Here is a 16,144-nt window from a genome sequence, read left to right on the forward strand (position 1 = left end):
CCCTGCCTGAGCTGTGATCATTGCTTCTTGCAGTGCTCCACTATGTGGCAACAAGACTGAGCCTTATTTAGTATAGGAAATCGGCTTTTATAATGGTATAGACAAAGGAATAACTTTAAAATACAACCAGGATTTTACACTGAAGTATATTCCATACAGCAAACATAAAGCTTGAAAATAACTTCCTGGCTTAAGTACCTGTGATACCAGATTTTTACCTGACGCAAACCAGCCAGAGGAACGCCATCAAAGGAGTTCATATTTCAAAAACAATTCACCTCTCTTCCCATCTCCCCTTTTTGCTATTCAAAATGCCCCTCTCAGGCCCTGCAAACTGAGTGACTGCTTCTCTGACTCTACCCAGTAACTTTAGCCGAGCTCCGAGAAGGAGCTCTCATATGCTCCACAGCACAACCGCCATTCTTGGTTTATTGAACGTGGGCAGGTGTCACTGTCCCAGACATGCACCTGTCTGCAGAGAAACATCCACAGCGCTGAGGTTTCCAGAGGCTCTGATCATTTCACCCCTGTGAACTCTGTCTGGCTTCCTTTGCTTCTCAGAGTTGTCCTTCCTTGGCAGAAACACTGGGGAAGAACAGTAATGGCAACAGGCAGAGTTCCTAAGTGAGATATTCTCGAGTGCTGTGGTTCTTGCCCATACCTCAGGCACCTGTGATATTGTTGGAGACAACCCAACATGCGGCACGATCAAACCATATGATAATTCAGTAATTTCCTAGTTATGTTACAACCAGATGCCATCTGGAACATCTCACAGGGCTTTGAAAAAATAAAAAAGCATCTACAGTCTATGTTAAGGTTGCAAAAGGAAACAAAAAACTAAAACATAACAAAAGAAAAGACAAAAAGCTCTCTGGGGGGAAATGTGATAACAAACATACACAAAGGAGGGAAGCTGAGGAAACCAGACGTCTGTGCTGGAAATGTGATCAGATCAAGCCAATCACTGCAGCACTAATCAGTCACTGGCAGGAGCAAACAGGTGTAAAAACAAGTTAGAAGGCAGGAACATGGATTTTTAAAGTATTTTGGCAAGTCTGGCAAAATAAGAATAATTCTGTCAGGGCAGACATGAACTAAAGAGCCTTTGTCTTTCTTTGCTAAATTGGCCAGGGAAGACTGAAGCCTACAGAGACTGCCTGAGTAGGAATCATCAGAAATATGACTGCTATCAATGCCAACTTCTGCCATGAAAATGAGCTTTTGATAAAGAGACATTGAACAAGTTCATGGCTTCATAGATTTCATGTTTATTTGTGCATTGGTAGCTAGTAACTTTGTACTAATATAGAAATGTAGTTAGTAGTAAAATATATGTGACTCACTATTATTTTAGAGCGAAATTCATCCCAAAAGAGTACTAATGAGGCAGAAGTGCTGGAGATCTTTTGTTTAGCTCTGGAGTTTACAGATCGGAGAGGCAAAAGGAGAAGGTGCCTTCCCACTCACCTTTCACTCAGCTTCTTTTTTAAAAACTGTGACAGGATGAAAGGAACATAATTTTTACAAGGCCACAAAGCCACTACAATGTGAGAAATAGTATGAGGAGTGCAAGGCATACATGCTTTGAGTTCAACTTTTCATTTTTATGTGGTCAGTTTTTGGAGTACAACAGTTTTTTATTTATGAGTTTTCAGAACTTTTTGGAATACCAGTGACCTGAAATAACTTTAGCATACCTCAAAATTTTTCTCAATTTTAACTGTAAGCAAAAAATAGCAAGGTCTAGCTCTTTTATGTTTCAAAAGTTACAAGAGTGTTCAGAATAGAATCAGCATTATTCTGTCAGTGCTGTGAGAGCAGGCTACGAGCATCCTGAGGCACTTGCTCCTTTGATGAAGTTGTTTATATTTACTAGCTCTGTTCTTGCCGAGTCATTCTTTGCTCTCATACTGCTTTGCGACAGCAAGGGAGATCAGATTATAATTTTATATAACTTTGGTGAACTGTCACAGATCAGAAGACAAACACATAATGACTTATAAATACCATGATTTTTTAATAATTCCAGAACTTACATTTCTAAAGGAACTAGCTGAAGTGGTTGCAGAGCTGCTCTCCGTCACATTTGAAAAGTCATGGCTGCCAGGCAAAATCCTCAGTGACCAGAAAATGAAAACATCACTCCCATATTCAAGAAAGGAAGAAAGGAACACCCAGGGAACTACAGGTCAGTGAGCCTCACCTCTGTGCCTGGGAAGATCATGAAGCAGATCCTCCTGGAAAAGATGTTAAGGCAAATGAGGGACGAGCAGGTGAGCTGAGACAGCCAGCACAGCTTCACCAAGAGAAGGCTGTGCCTCGCCAATCTGGTGGCCATCTATGATGGAGTGATTATATCAGTGGACAACTGATGGGCAACTGATGACATTTACCTGCACTTGTGTGAGGCCTTTGACATGGTCTTGCATCATATCATTATCTTTAAATTGGAGAGATACAGATTTGAAGGGTGTGCTATTAGGCGGATAAAGAATTGGTTGGATTGTCGCAGCCAGAGGGTTGGTGTCAATGGCTCTATGTGCAGGTGGAGACCAGTCATGAGTGGTGTTACCCGGGGATTCATCTTGGGACTAGTGTTCTTTCAACATCTTTATCAGTGACGATGGGATTGAGTGTACCCTCAGCAAGTTTGCTGCTGACACCAAGCTCAATGGTGCAGTTGACACAATAGAAGGGAGAGAGAGCAGCCAAAGGGTCCTGGACATACTCAAAAAGTGGGCACATGAGAATCTAATGAGGTTTTACAAGGCTAAGTGCAAGGTGTTGCACTGGGTTTGAGGCAATCCCAGCTACGAGTACAGGCTGGGAGAAGAACTCATTGAGAGCAGCCCTGCGGAGAAGGACTTGGGTGTCTTGATGGATGAAAAGCTGGACGTGAGCCAGCAGCATGCGCTTGCAGCTTGGAAGGCCAACAGTATCCTGGGCTGCATCAAAAGAGGGGGTACCAGCAGGGAGAAGGAGGTGATTGTCTGCTTCTGCTCTGCCTTTGTGAAGCCCCATCTGGAGTACCGTGTCCAAGCCTGGGGTCAGCAGTACAGAAAGGATATGAAGCAGTTGGAGTGGGTCCACAGGAGGCCATGAAGATGATCAAAGGACTGGATCACCTCTCCTATGAAGAAAGATTGAGGGAATTGACCTTGTTTAGCATGGAGAAGAGAAGGCTCCGGGGAGACCTCACTGCAGTCTTCCAGTACTTGAAAGGAGCTTACAAGCAGGAGGGAGACCAACTTTTTACAATGGTCTGATAGTGATAGGACAAGGGGGAATGGCTTTAAACTAAAAGAGGGGAGATCTAGGTGGGATATTGGGAAGAAAATTTTTATTCAGAAGGTGGTGAGATGCTGGAACAAGTCACCCATTAAGGCAACTTATCTGTGGAGACATTGAAGGCCAGGCTGGATGGGACCCTGGGCAGCCTGATCTGGTGAGTGGCAGCCCTGCCCATAGCAGGAGGGTTGGAAGTAGATGATCTTTAAGGTTCCCTCCAACCTAAGCCATTCCATGATTTGATGATTAAATACATTTCTGCCCCTGTTCTAGTCTTGTTTCTGAAAACGAATCTCTTGTGATTCTCATTCATTTAATGAAATAGCAGCATAACCATAGTTAGTTAAAACTGCAAGAAGTGTGCAATTTAAAATAATTTCCAAGACTTTGGTAGGATGATCCCTCCTACTATGTTTTGGAGACCTCTGGCATTCCTAAGGCAAGTCACACAGAGTCTGATCCAAACCTTGTTAAAACCAGTGACCACCTCTCCTCTGACTTCAGTTATCGAGGGAGTGGAGAGATGGTTGCAGAGCTGGAATAATCTCCCTGTAGAGGGCCTGCACATGTTCTCCTCATTATGCAATTTTTCCCCAGCCTCAAAGTTAAGCTTATGTAGGCTTTTAGTGGAGGCAGCGTCCCGATTCTGCCTTCTGCAAGTGGATGCATTTCACCATGGGGCAGGCAGAAGGGTTGTTTAGTGTTTTGCAGAGAAGTCTCCAGTTTCAGAGGGATTGTGCAACTGAAGCATCCCAAGGTATTGAAAGATTGTAACTGAAGGCAGAGGAAATATCAGCCTGCTACTCCTGCTCTCTTTTAGTCTGCTCGGACAAATGTTCTCACTCAGTTTTTCAAAACTAGACTTACAAATACACTTGCAAAGGCTAACTCTAGCTGTTGTAGATACGCTGTTGTTATTTTTCTTAGTCTCAGAGTAAACTGAGCTGTGAACATGCTGTATCTCAAGCAGCATGTGGTCTTCTGGAAAAGACCAAGTAGAAAATGCCAAATACATCACAGTATCACCAGTAACATCTGAATGACAGATGTTTACAGTGCATAAACACAGCACAGCATAGAGCCAAACTGGTACACATGGAGAATTTTTGAATCCAGCAGCGGGTGCCATTGTATTTCCAAGGGAGGTATGGCCTCTTCAGCATCTCATCCTAAATTTTACACGTTCCTGAGCCATATCTCAGACCATTCTTGGGAAAAATGAGCTTTTGAGGAATAGCACAAACTTGCAACATAACTGTGTGAGATAAATGCATACAGCCCTGCTGCATCGGTGCTTGAGTTTCTTCTTCACCTCTGGAATAAACAAAAGCAGATTGGGCTGAACACAGTTGGTCACGCCGATCATTGTGTGACCATTCCCTCAACCATTAATCCCTGCTCTTAAAAAGTAACTGAATGTCTATAGTGTGTGAATGTTATATTTCAGACGTAATTCAACCAGCTTGTCCTGTTACCCTCTTACCTTAACCAAACAGCTGAGAGCTGAATAACAGTCACATAAATGGAGATCAAGAAGAGGAGGGATTTCATTAAGCTAAATTTTGTTAGGAATCTTTTGTCACAGTTCACATATATCCACTAAAATGTTTTGTTGTTTTTTTAGCTGAGGGCAGACACTTGCAAATTGCAAATGTTCCTACTCATACTGCCAGTGATATGAGATGAGCTGAAGGACTGCAGGTGACCATGCCCTTGGCTGTCGTTATAGATAGCATCACTGCTTCCCTGCCAAACCCCCAACTGTGCAGATAATCTGTCTTGAGCATTGTCCTGACTGGTTTTAAAGCTATTACTCCTTGCTGTTACAACCGAGCGCACCTCAACCTTTCTCAGTTTTAATCTTCTTCAGCTTTCCTTCTTTTTTCTTTATTCTTTATTATTATTATTATTATTGCCATATTGCGATATCTTTACCACTGCAGACTGAAAATCCTGGTTTGAAACAATCCCTCCTTTTCCTCAAAACTTCTCCTAGAAGCATTAAGTGTGCTGCCACAGCCATTTGACCATCAGCACTGTGGGAATATAGCAGGTTGCATAATGCACTTCTCTAAATCAACTTGAGCAGATGGGAAGGCAAATAGCTTGAGCTAGCAAAGTGCAACTCCCCTTGGGCATTTCTCAGATGGCAGTGGAAGTGCAGACCGGCAGTGTCCTGCTGTCTTAATTTTGTCCTCTCAGGTGACAGAGCCAGCTGAGCCTGAAGAAAGCTTTATCCCCCTCTGGCTCTTCCTCTTCTCTCAGTCTACAGCACTGCACAACTACATTCTTTTGAATGTTACTTGTATGCTAATTTTTCCCAGTCACCACACATTGCTTCATTTTGACTGGTATTTTGGTGAAAAATAAAATAAAGGATAAATAAATAATAGGCCACTCAATTAAACACACGAGTGAAATGTAAACAAGAACAACGTAGGTTCAAAGATGACTAAAAATAGTGCTATTAGTACATCTTCTCATGTTTTATGCTCATGAGGTAGGCAGCCCAGAGCTGTAAGAAAAGATTAGACCTTGTTTTTTCCTGTGTTGTTGGTTTATAAAAAACCTAGCATCACAACTGATTAATTGATCAAAACCAGAAACAGAAATATCAGAGGAAGGAAGCACCACCAAGCCAGGCTAAGGACATCACTGAATGCAACTCTATTGAAGTCATACTGGAATAATTTTCTGTTTAGCTGTCATCATCTTCTATCTGGAGGAGAAGCAAATGGTTGTATAAAAACATTGGAAAAATCAAATTAAAACTGAATGTTGTAATGGGCCTGTGGAGAAAACAAGCTGCATGTGAAGACCGCTGAAAGTGATTCCATTGACTGAAGTTTCACCTGCAAAATGAATTGCATACATAAATGCCAGCAGTAGTATCATGCACATCATTTTGAAGCCTGGGTGAGCTAGTCAGTGAAGGAGGCTGGAGGTTCCGTGCATTCACACTGCCTCACGTTATGAGGCAGGAGAGCAGGAAGCTGTTTCACACCCTTGCCCCAGATAGGGCCATGGATGATACTTAAGAACCTGAGGACTGTGACATCACAGACCGTTCTCCTGTCCCTGCTTTGGTAAGATGGCAGCAGTATCTGACCTCTTTTCCTTCTCAAACTTCACCCAAAGATTGAACTCATTTCCATCCCACTTTCCTCATATGATTTATTTATGTCAGTGGCTGGGAAATTGCTAACTACTTTAAGCTTTTAGGATTTTCAAAAAGACTATGGCCTTGTCTGCAATGATATTCCCTTATGAATGTCCTTTGCAACTTAAATGGTGCTAGACCTACTTTGGGATGACTGCAATATGGGCCAAAGAACTGAGAAAACTGCAGAGGGTTGAGGGTGTCAGATACTTTATAGTTTAAGGACAAGCACTGAGAGAGCCCGGGGTGGCAAGGTACTGAGACAGACTTCAGTCTTTCTAAGCTGACTTAGTTCTGATTGCCTGCATATGCAACAGCAGGTTTAACTTTGAATTTCTGCACTCTAATTCCTCCCTATCTGCTGTTTTTACTGTGAAGTTTCCTAAGTTTTGTACCACCTTGTTCTGTGTTGCCTTTGCATCTTAACGCAGTGCTGTGTATTTCCGTCACACTCCTGAAACTCCTTTAAATGAATCATTCTAGATCATTTTGCTGTACTTGTTTGTATTGCAAAGGTTGAATATATTTACCCCCATCTTTCTGAAACCTCAGTGTAATGCGAAGCACCAGGGGAGCCATTCTAGCTTTTATTTTCTCTGTGGGAGTCCATGCTCAGTTTATCATCTTTGCAGGATGCCATGTGAACAGCAGAGTTCATAACTGACACGGGAGGCTTGAAGAGGCTATCGCTATCAGTGCAGGTAGAGCCTATGCATATTTCATCACTTTGGCAGGGGTTTCTGCAGGTCTTGTGATCTTTGCAGGGATCCTTATGGGAAATGCAACGAGGAGAGTCTCAGGAGGGGTTGGAAAATGAAAAACATAAGGGCAGCTTTGTGGTGATTGTGTTGGTGGTGGAAGAGAGATAATGGCATTGAAAAAGAAGTAGTGAGGAAAAGAAGAAGAGATAAGAAGAGCTTCTTCTGAGATTAAGGCTTCTGCAGAGAAGAAGGAGCTGAGCTCAAAGAACACTGGGGCTTTGGCTGGAGCAACAAAATGGAGAAGAATAAGGAAACACAAAGTGCTTGTTGAGGGAATATTACCCCATTAGCAGGGTGAGGTGTGTAGCAAGTGATAATGAAGGAGAGGTAAGAAAGAAAGATGTGCCAAAGGGAGATGAAAACCTTGCTTGTGCTGAGAAAATAGGATGCTTGGAACAGTTATTAAAATGGTCAGCAAGGCAGAAAGAAGCCAAAAGAAGGAAAAAGAAAAAGAACAGTTATGCTAAAACACATGCGGGGGAGAGGGTAGTCTCTGATTCCCCTATTTCTTGCCAAATCTCAGTTAATATACATAGTAAAGAGTTCTTATTTTTCCACTCACAACTCTTTGTATCTTTGCATGTATAGTCACCCAAGCCTATGTGACTTCCCTGACACCACCCTAAAGAGTCCCCTCAGAAGCTGCAGCAGGATGCAGCTGCCAGAGCCCTGTGACAGTTCGCGCCATGAGCAGTCTGTGCTGGGCACTGACTGACGGACATTTCTAACACCCTTTTTCTCAACAGCTGTGGGAGCTGGACCTCTGCCACCGAAAGGTGGTGGAGGCCTGCAAACCATGTGCCTGGAGGTAGTGGGCCGTGCCTATACAGTGGCCCCTGTGAAGACATCCTCTGTGCCAGGCTCTGGTCAGAGCAAGGCAATGGACAGGCCTTGAGGGATAGCTCTCAGTTCAGTCTTGTTCCTCGGGTGTTTGTCAGGAGGAATATGGGAGGATTGGATAGAGGGGGCTTATTAGATTATTTTGGGAAATGCTGTGTCTTCTGTCTGCAAAAAGGAATATATTTGGAGATGTTATTGCTAAACTATGTATGTGCTCTCTGAAGATTCTTGTAGACAATGCACCTTATCTGTCCATAAAAGGAGTAAGCAGGTACATGCTGGTACTTCACAAATCCAGCATCTGTGACAAGAGCTCAGCTCTCCACTGACAAGCAAAGCGCAACTGATATTTGTACAGGTCTTTGCAGAAGCTCCTCACACAGTATTACACAGATTGGAGAAAGCAGTCCCTGGAGTAATAGATTCCTCGGGGATTACTTTGTGGCAAGACTTCAGAACATGTCAGGGAGCAATGTGAAGCATCTGTAGCCAACATTCAAAAAATACGAGCAGTTCTCTTGCCCAAGGCACTGCAGTCACAAGCGGGCAGCCTGGCTCTGTGCAACTGAGGGGGAGAGAGTGTCAAAGGCAAACCCTGACGTTTGAAAATTAGTCAGCCACTCCCTGTCACTCCTGCTTGCCTGCCTGTTTCACAGCACAGTAAAGTGGTGAAGATGTTCTTCTGCTCACAGTTTGGAAGCAAATTGGCAGATCTGCAGCTGGAGCATATGTCAGCATTACCTTCGATCAAAATGCTTCACGGAACTATTCATGTTAGTATCACAAAAAATAAAGGCTTGGCTTATCATTTTGCCCCACTCTTCCCTGTCTTTCTCCCTCCCCCAAGGAGCCTCCAGCACCCCTGCTGATGGGGATGCAGGTTCAAGCACGCATCTCACCAACCACACACGTGGACATCCTGGGGCTTTTACTTACCTCCACCAGCTCAGTCCCACCCCAGAATTCTCTCAGGCACCCAACTGATTTTAAGGACAAATCAATTCCCACCCTACAATCCATTTCATATCCTTATGTAGCTCTAACAAGAATTCAAGATTTGCTCTTCTCCAAGTTGTTGCCCATCTCCATCAAATGTTACCTTTGCAAAAATACTGAGATAATCCTTCCGTTCTCCATCCCTGTCCTACTCTATTCTTTTTCCAGTATCACATGTAACTCAGGACCTCATGCCCAGCTCAGCCTCCTTTCCCACAAAGGGCACAAGTCCTCAAGCAGGAGAAAGCTGCTGCTGAGAGATAAAGAAATGCTGAGAAGCATCAAGCCCTACTCACAGGAGGTGGACAGGGCTCTTCGTAGCTCTCTGCTTTCAGATGTGTTTCAGAACATGTCAGGGAGCAATGTGAAGCATCTGTAGCCAACATTCAAAAAACACGAGCAGTTCTCTTGCCCAAGAGGCAAGCTCTTGGGAGGAAGTGAGAAAATGCTTTTTTCATCTTATTTAGCCAGGCAACCAGATAGCCAGGTAGTGCAGATAAAAGTCCGATGTCACCACAATCAAATTGCACAAAGCCAGAGTCTGACTGTGAGAGAGACATCTCTCACATGGTTAATGCTAGAAAATAGGCTTTTGCCATTGTTGTATTGTAAGTGTTGGGCTTTGACAAATGCATCTTTCAACTTTTCATTTCTTCTTTCCTCAGCAGAGCTGTCTCTCAACAAGTCAAATAAATTCTCTTTGGGAGCTGCATTTCTCTATTGAGATAATTGGAACTTAAATTATTCCCATAAACTGTTAGACAGTGCGGTATCAATCATGTCTGTCAGAAAGATTACCTCTACTGTAAAAGGAGGACTATTGTCTCAGGAGGGATCTCAAGAGAAGCAACAGATACAGGGAGATATAATGCTTTATATTAGACCAAATGACAGACCTGAAGAAAGGCCTTTGCGTCAAGAGCTGTCCATTTTCTCCAATACTGCAAGTTGTTCTAATAAAAGACTCTGCTTCTCCTTGCTAACCTTAACGTTATCTGCAGCACCTATGCTTTGATCAGGGTCTGCTGTTTGCTTCACTCATCTCCCCAGGACATTTATTTGTTTTAATCACCACTGGCCACGTCTTTTGCTATCAAAGGAGTTCCTCTTGCTAGCTTTTGATATGGAGTATGCATTACCCTGCAATCAAAGTAATGTTAACTCATCCCTGAGCATCTGGAAAGAAACCTTGAGCAGCAGTTACTGGCTAAATGTAAAATACATATTTATTAACAGCTGTGCAGGACGATCTCTGTGTATATATGCAGCTTATACAGATGGCTTGTATGTATATAGTTCGTGATATTGTATTTGTATTGCTGCAATATGAAGGCAGCTTTTTTTCTACATTCCAGATTCAAGGCATAATATCTTTACTTTTTAAATACAGACATAAAATACAAAATTTTCATGTGTAGGAAAAAATAGTTTGAATTTCTTATTCTATTCAACTATTAGAACATCTCTAAAGTATACTTCAATACTTCCAGAGATGCTGTGATTATTATTGTAATTATTAGTAGTGGACTGACAAATAGCACAGTAAAAATACATGAAAGAAGCAAGTATAAGAAAAATGTCATCCCGATCTCTGTTGGGTCAGCTTGACAGCCTCCTCCAGAATTCCTGTGGCCCTCGTTCACTCCCAGTTCCTGCCCACCTTCTCCGGGTTGTGGTGGGCTACAAAAAAGCAAGCTGACAAATGCTCAGAACTGACAAATGGGTATTTCTTATGTAAATGTACTCACATAAAAAGGTACACAAGCATAAAAAACAATTTAAAAAATTTACTACTATATTGAGACCTGCACATGGAAGTGCAGATGAAGCACAGGTGTGTCACTGAGTTCCTCCACGTGGAAATAATGGCACCCACTGACATTTATCAATGCTTGCTGAATGTTTATGGAGACCAAACAGTGGATGGGAGCACACGGAGGCAGTGAGTGGTGCGTTTCAGCAGTGGTGACAGTGGGTCTCCTCCACTGGTGCAGACATTTACAAGCACAGCATGCAGGCTCTTGTTCATCGCTAGTGAAAAAGCACAGCTAATTGTGGTGACTACGCTGAAAAATAGTGTTTTGTAGCTGAGAATTTTCTCTATCCAGCAGCGTTATTGTGCTCTTTGTATCTGTTGCTGCTCCTGGGCCTGTGCCCAGGCACACAGCAGGGCCACGCAGGCCTCCGCTCTCACGGACACAAGGACAACGTGAGAGATGAGAGGTGCTGCAGACACAGCACGTGGCCTGTTTCAGTGTGCTTAGAACGTGGCCCTTCTTTGCTCAGCCCTGTGTCCTTATGGGATGAGATTCAAGCTCAAACCTTGGCCCTGCTATCCCAAGTATAGAAGTGGCTATCAGCAAGGCCAGGAACAGTACCAACTGGTGTTTTGCCAGAAAAATAATGCACCCCTCTCCTCTGGTGCCCAGTTCGTGCCCGTAGCATCTCTCCAGCTCTCAGCCGGGGCTGTCACTGTCACCTCAGCAAGCAGTCCAAGGGGCAGGACTGGGGCCAGCCACTGTGACCCTGAGTCTGAGGGCTGGTGTGGGGCTGACCTCGTCCTCTGGGCTCCCTCTGCTGTCGGTGAGAGGCACGGGCTGAGGACATTCACGCACACATCGATTTGAGCATTTATATACATAGCTATAGAAACGTACAAATATCTGCAGGGCAACCAAAGTCTTTGCAGAAACCTATGTGTGCATGGACACCCTTACTGCAACATATGCAGCCGGTGAAATGCATCCCACCCTCCACACTGACTGCTAGCTTGCTGTCCTGTTCTGCGTGCACATCACAAATGGAAAAAAAAAACAAAACAATCAAACCAAGCTAAAACAAAACAAAACAAAACAAAAAACAGCAGCATTCAAATAGAGAACATTCCAATTATTACAAGCAAATGTAAATCACCGCGCTGCCCTCATACAAAACATTTCCTGTGCTGCTAAATGAGCCGCTGCAAACATTTTTGTATTCTGCTGAATTTTGTTACTCAGCAACTACTGTGGTGGTTCAGCAGTGAGCAGGGCAAACATTTTCACAGCATAAAAATAATGAGAAAGAATGAAAGAAGGAGAAGTAGGAAGGAAGCGATGAAACTGGTGGCAGAGCAGGAAGGAAATGAGGAGCAAATGGGAATTGAATGTTCTGTAAAGGTTAAGCTGCAGGCAGAACCCCTAGAAAGGGATCAGGGGTCAACATCCTATGAGGAGAGCAAATGGTGAAGCAAAGCAGAATAATTTAAAAGAAGGAGCTTGAGAAGGAAAGGTTCGAACAGCGCAGCATACTGCCAGGGCAGAGATCTGCTGGGCTGGTGACAAAGGGGTGTGGGGTAATCTCAATCTTCTGACCAGCTGGGTGGTTATAGAAAGATGCCAACACATTGAAAAGGCATGACTTCTGCTTGCTTTAAGGCTGGCTGGGGGAAATAGCTCAAAAGAAAAAAAACAACACCTATGACTGGCAGCCCAGCCAGTCGGTCTCCCCTCCACAGCCAAATGACAGAGTTCCCACGCACAGTGGAGCTGATTTCTGCAGGAGAAGCTGCTGTACGGGTGTGCACTGACCTGCGTGAGGGGAGCCTTGCGCCTATACGATACACAGATCTAGCTGCCAAACTGGGAGTTCTTTTAGCTCTACCACCTGCCTTAGCTATCTTATCTTCCTCCTCATATTCTCTTTAGGATTTTTTTTCTGTTTTGTTATGTTCTTATTTTATATTTTTCCCTCAGTATCCGTTACTGCTTCTGTTAAAGACTAGGCAGACCAGGTTCATCTTTGGGCTGCTGGCTGCAGCCTTTTTTACCTTCTTCCTTTAGCAATGGATTGCTAAAAATTAAATCATTTGGTAAAAGGATAAATAAAAGAATGGGCTGGGGTTCTTATTTTCTTAGGGTAACATGAAGGCACATACGTTACAATTTGTATAAATTAAGGCTATGATCATATACCCACTGCCAAAGATGTTGTGTTTCGTAAAGTGGCCTCTTTATTTCCTGCACACTTCTCTTTGTGCGTGGAGCTTTTTCTTTCTGTTAAATTGCATATCCATAGAGGATTTTGGGGCATTCAGCCAGTCAATCCAATTTGGAGTTGGATGGTGGCTGTTGTGGGCTAAGTCCCTTATCTATCCCTTTCAGCTGTTGCATTTCTCTGCTACGCACAGAAACATAAAATTAAAAGTGGAATCAACTCAGAGGCAAGAGCCCAGCAAGAGACCTGGGAGAAATAAGCAAAGGGGGGAGATCCTGACTAATCTCTCTGCAACTGGAGTAATGTGCTGGCATCTGTTTTTAAATATTCATGCCGTAGATTTGGTACTTCACAAATATCACCATTTCATCTACCTTTGTGAGTGACACAGCAAGTATGTGCAGAAAATTGAAAACAGGTTGGAAACACTTTTTTTTTTTTTTTTTTTTTGAAGAAGTGGGATTTGTGGGATTCTGCATTACCACATCCCGTGGACCGAGAAATAGTTAAACTAGAGGAATGAACAGGGTCCTGAAAACAGCTTAGGCATTCCTATAGGGCTAAAGAAGAAGCAGAAAGAGGAACTGGTTGGAATGTACGCTTGATTCTGTGCGTGCTCCATATTACATACTCACTACGGTGGAAAAGCAGCTCATGCTATTGAAATCAGCTGTTACAATAGCAAAAAATCAATGTAAATAAGAATTTAAACATGAGGGACCAGACTGCCTGGTGTGCTTCAGAGCTATCTTTTCACCCTCTGATTCTGGACTGAAGAAGGCCCTGCCTTTCTTCTAGTCCAGTGCTTCCCAGTATCATAAATGACAACAGCTTCCTACGTCTCTCCATTGCCTGATTGCAGGGGGTGCAAAGGGATCACTCCTACTGAAAAGGGAAGCAGTATCTCTGCTTATTTAATAATGCTAAAAGATACTATCATAGATGAAAGGAAAAAGTAGCAAAGGGAAAGAAAGAAGAAAGGTAGGAAAAAGCTGCTTTTCAAATCAGAACATATAATGCCAAATGAAGCAATAAAACCTGACACAAGTGCAATTGATCTGGTTGGCCTCCACCTCCTCCCTCCTGCTGAGCACCTCAGCCAGCTGCTGGGGGAAAGGGATGTACAAAACTCAAGCAGGTGAGGCACTGAACTGATGAAAAAAGATATACTGGGTTCATACCTTACAGACCCTGCTTCCCCACCTGATTGATACTGATGTCTTGGACAGACAAGCCACTCTGTTCTTTGTACCATCCTCAGTGCTGCTGCAGGGACTGAACTGCTTCTTTCTGCTCCTGTCCCTAGGGAGGCACCAGCACCTTCATTCAGGAATGCTGGAAAGTAGCCTTTCTGGGGTGGGTTAGTTCTTGTGAGAACAGGTGGGTGGGATTGTGGCAAAAAAGGAACCTCCCTTCACAGCTATAGTGTGGGTTTACACCAAATCACAGTGCCCATATAATCTCTGGTGGGCAAGCTGTGAGTCCTAGCTGAGCCTGGTTTTGTGCTCATGTAAGGTCTTCTGTATCTTGTGTCTGTATTATATAATTCAGTATGAGTTCTTATTTGTTTATCAGAAAGTAAGCTGGAAGAAAAGAGGAAACCTGAGGCAACTCTTGCCTCTGCAGCCTGCTCTGAAGGTACTCAGTCTAGGCCTCACTCATGATTATCTCCTACATTTCTTCTTAGTGATCCTGCTTTCTTGGCTCTTGCTTGTTCTTTCTCCCTGCAGCTTCTAAGCCTAGAGGTCCCTTCCAATCTCTGTGGTTTTCAGTACTTCTGAATGACATTGTAGAACATACAGGAGGCTTTGGTCAAACCCACTAGAACTTCACAGAAGTCTTATCCCAGTAGCTATGGCCAACAGGTTGCACAGGTCTCCAGGCCTTTCTCCGGTTTCTAGAGGCCCTGTGGGAGGCTCTAATCTCTAGATACTTGCAGAATTGAAAAGCAAAGCCCATCTGATAGGGTATTTATAGATCCTCTAATAGCTCAGGGAAACTTCCTCAGTATTTGTTATCTTTTGCTAGATAATGATAACAGTTTCCGTCTTTTCTAATGTTTAGCAAAGCTGGAGAAAAGCTCCTTGGGCCTCTCTTCTTGATAAAAGACCTTTCTCGGTGAGTCACACAGCAATCAGCTCCCTAGCTCTGTGCATAGTATGTTGCCTGCTGTTTCAGGGACGAAAATTCACTATTGTATTTCTGTGTTTTCTTTACATGTGGAGATGTTGCCACATGGTGGCAATTTACATCCACTTTATGGTAGTACGCACAAATGCCTAGCCTGGTTTCATTTTCAGGGCTCTTTCCAAGATGTTTTTTAAGCCTATCTCATGCTCTTAGGAAATGCTACCACTTCAGTGTTAAGATCAGAGAAGAGGAGGCTCAGGGGAGACCTCATCGCTCTCTATAACTACCTGAAGGGAGGTTGTAGTGAGCTGGGGGTCAGCCTCTTCTCTCTTGTAACTAGTGACAGGACGAGGGGGAATGGCTTCAAGTTGCGCCAGGGGAGATTTAGGCTGGACGTTAGGAAATACTACTTTTCTGAAAGAGTGGTCAGACGCTGGAACAGGCTGCCCAGGGAGGTGGTGGAGTCACCGTCCCTGGAGGTGTTCAAGAAACGTTTAGATATAGCGTTGGGAGACATGGTTTAGTGGGGTTGTTGGTGGTAGGTGGATGGTTGGACTAGGTGATCTTGTAGGTCTTTTCCAACCTAGCTAATTCTATGATTCTATGATTCTATCATTCACTCTTCTTTCATCCTTGCTTCCTTTTAAGTTTTGAATACTATCATTTTATCCTACCTCCTCCCAGTCTTTCTGCCAAAAGAGAATATAAGAACAGGTTTGGAATTTACATACTCCTTAACTACCTTCTTAGGAAGCCAGATAAGCTTCTTTTCCTTTCAGGCATGAGTGGGGTGACCATGGGGGCAGCGGGACAGGGCAGGGAGGCAAGGCAGGACCAGGGCTGAGTTATGACTGACCGCAGGTCTGTGTGCAGGACAGCTTTCTGCAGCCTTCTCCTCAAATGAGCACAGTGAGTGCAAATTTATGAGCTGAGTGCAGTAGGCTGGGATGCTATGGCACAGGGATCTCCAGTGCTCCCTGATCAGACTGCT

The 16,144-nt window shown here is 43.7% G+C and overlaps 1 long non-coding RNA gene across 1 annotated transcript; it reads left to right on the forward strand.

The window, feature by feature from the left end:
- Nucleotides 6,350–8,968, forward strand: LOC110396746. The gene is made up of 3 exons (XR_002437224.1): nt 6,350–6,377; nt 7,084–7,152; nt 8,709–8,968. It is a non-coding gene; the product is annotated as an uncharacterized LOC110396746 (long non-coding RNA).

This window comes from Numida meleagris, chromosome 3 (genome assembly GCF_002078875.1).
Source record: "Numida meleagris isolate 19003 breed g44 Domestic line chromosome 3, NumMel1.0, whole genome shotgun sequence".
Classification (NCBI taxonomy): Eukaryota; Metazoa; Chordata; class Aves; order Galliformes; family Numididae; genus Numida; species Numida meleagris.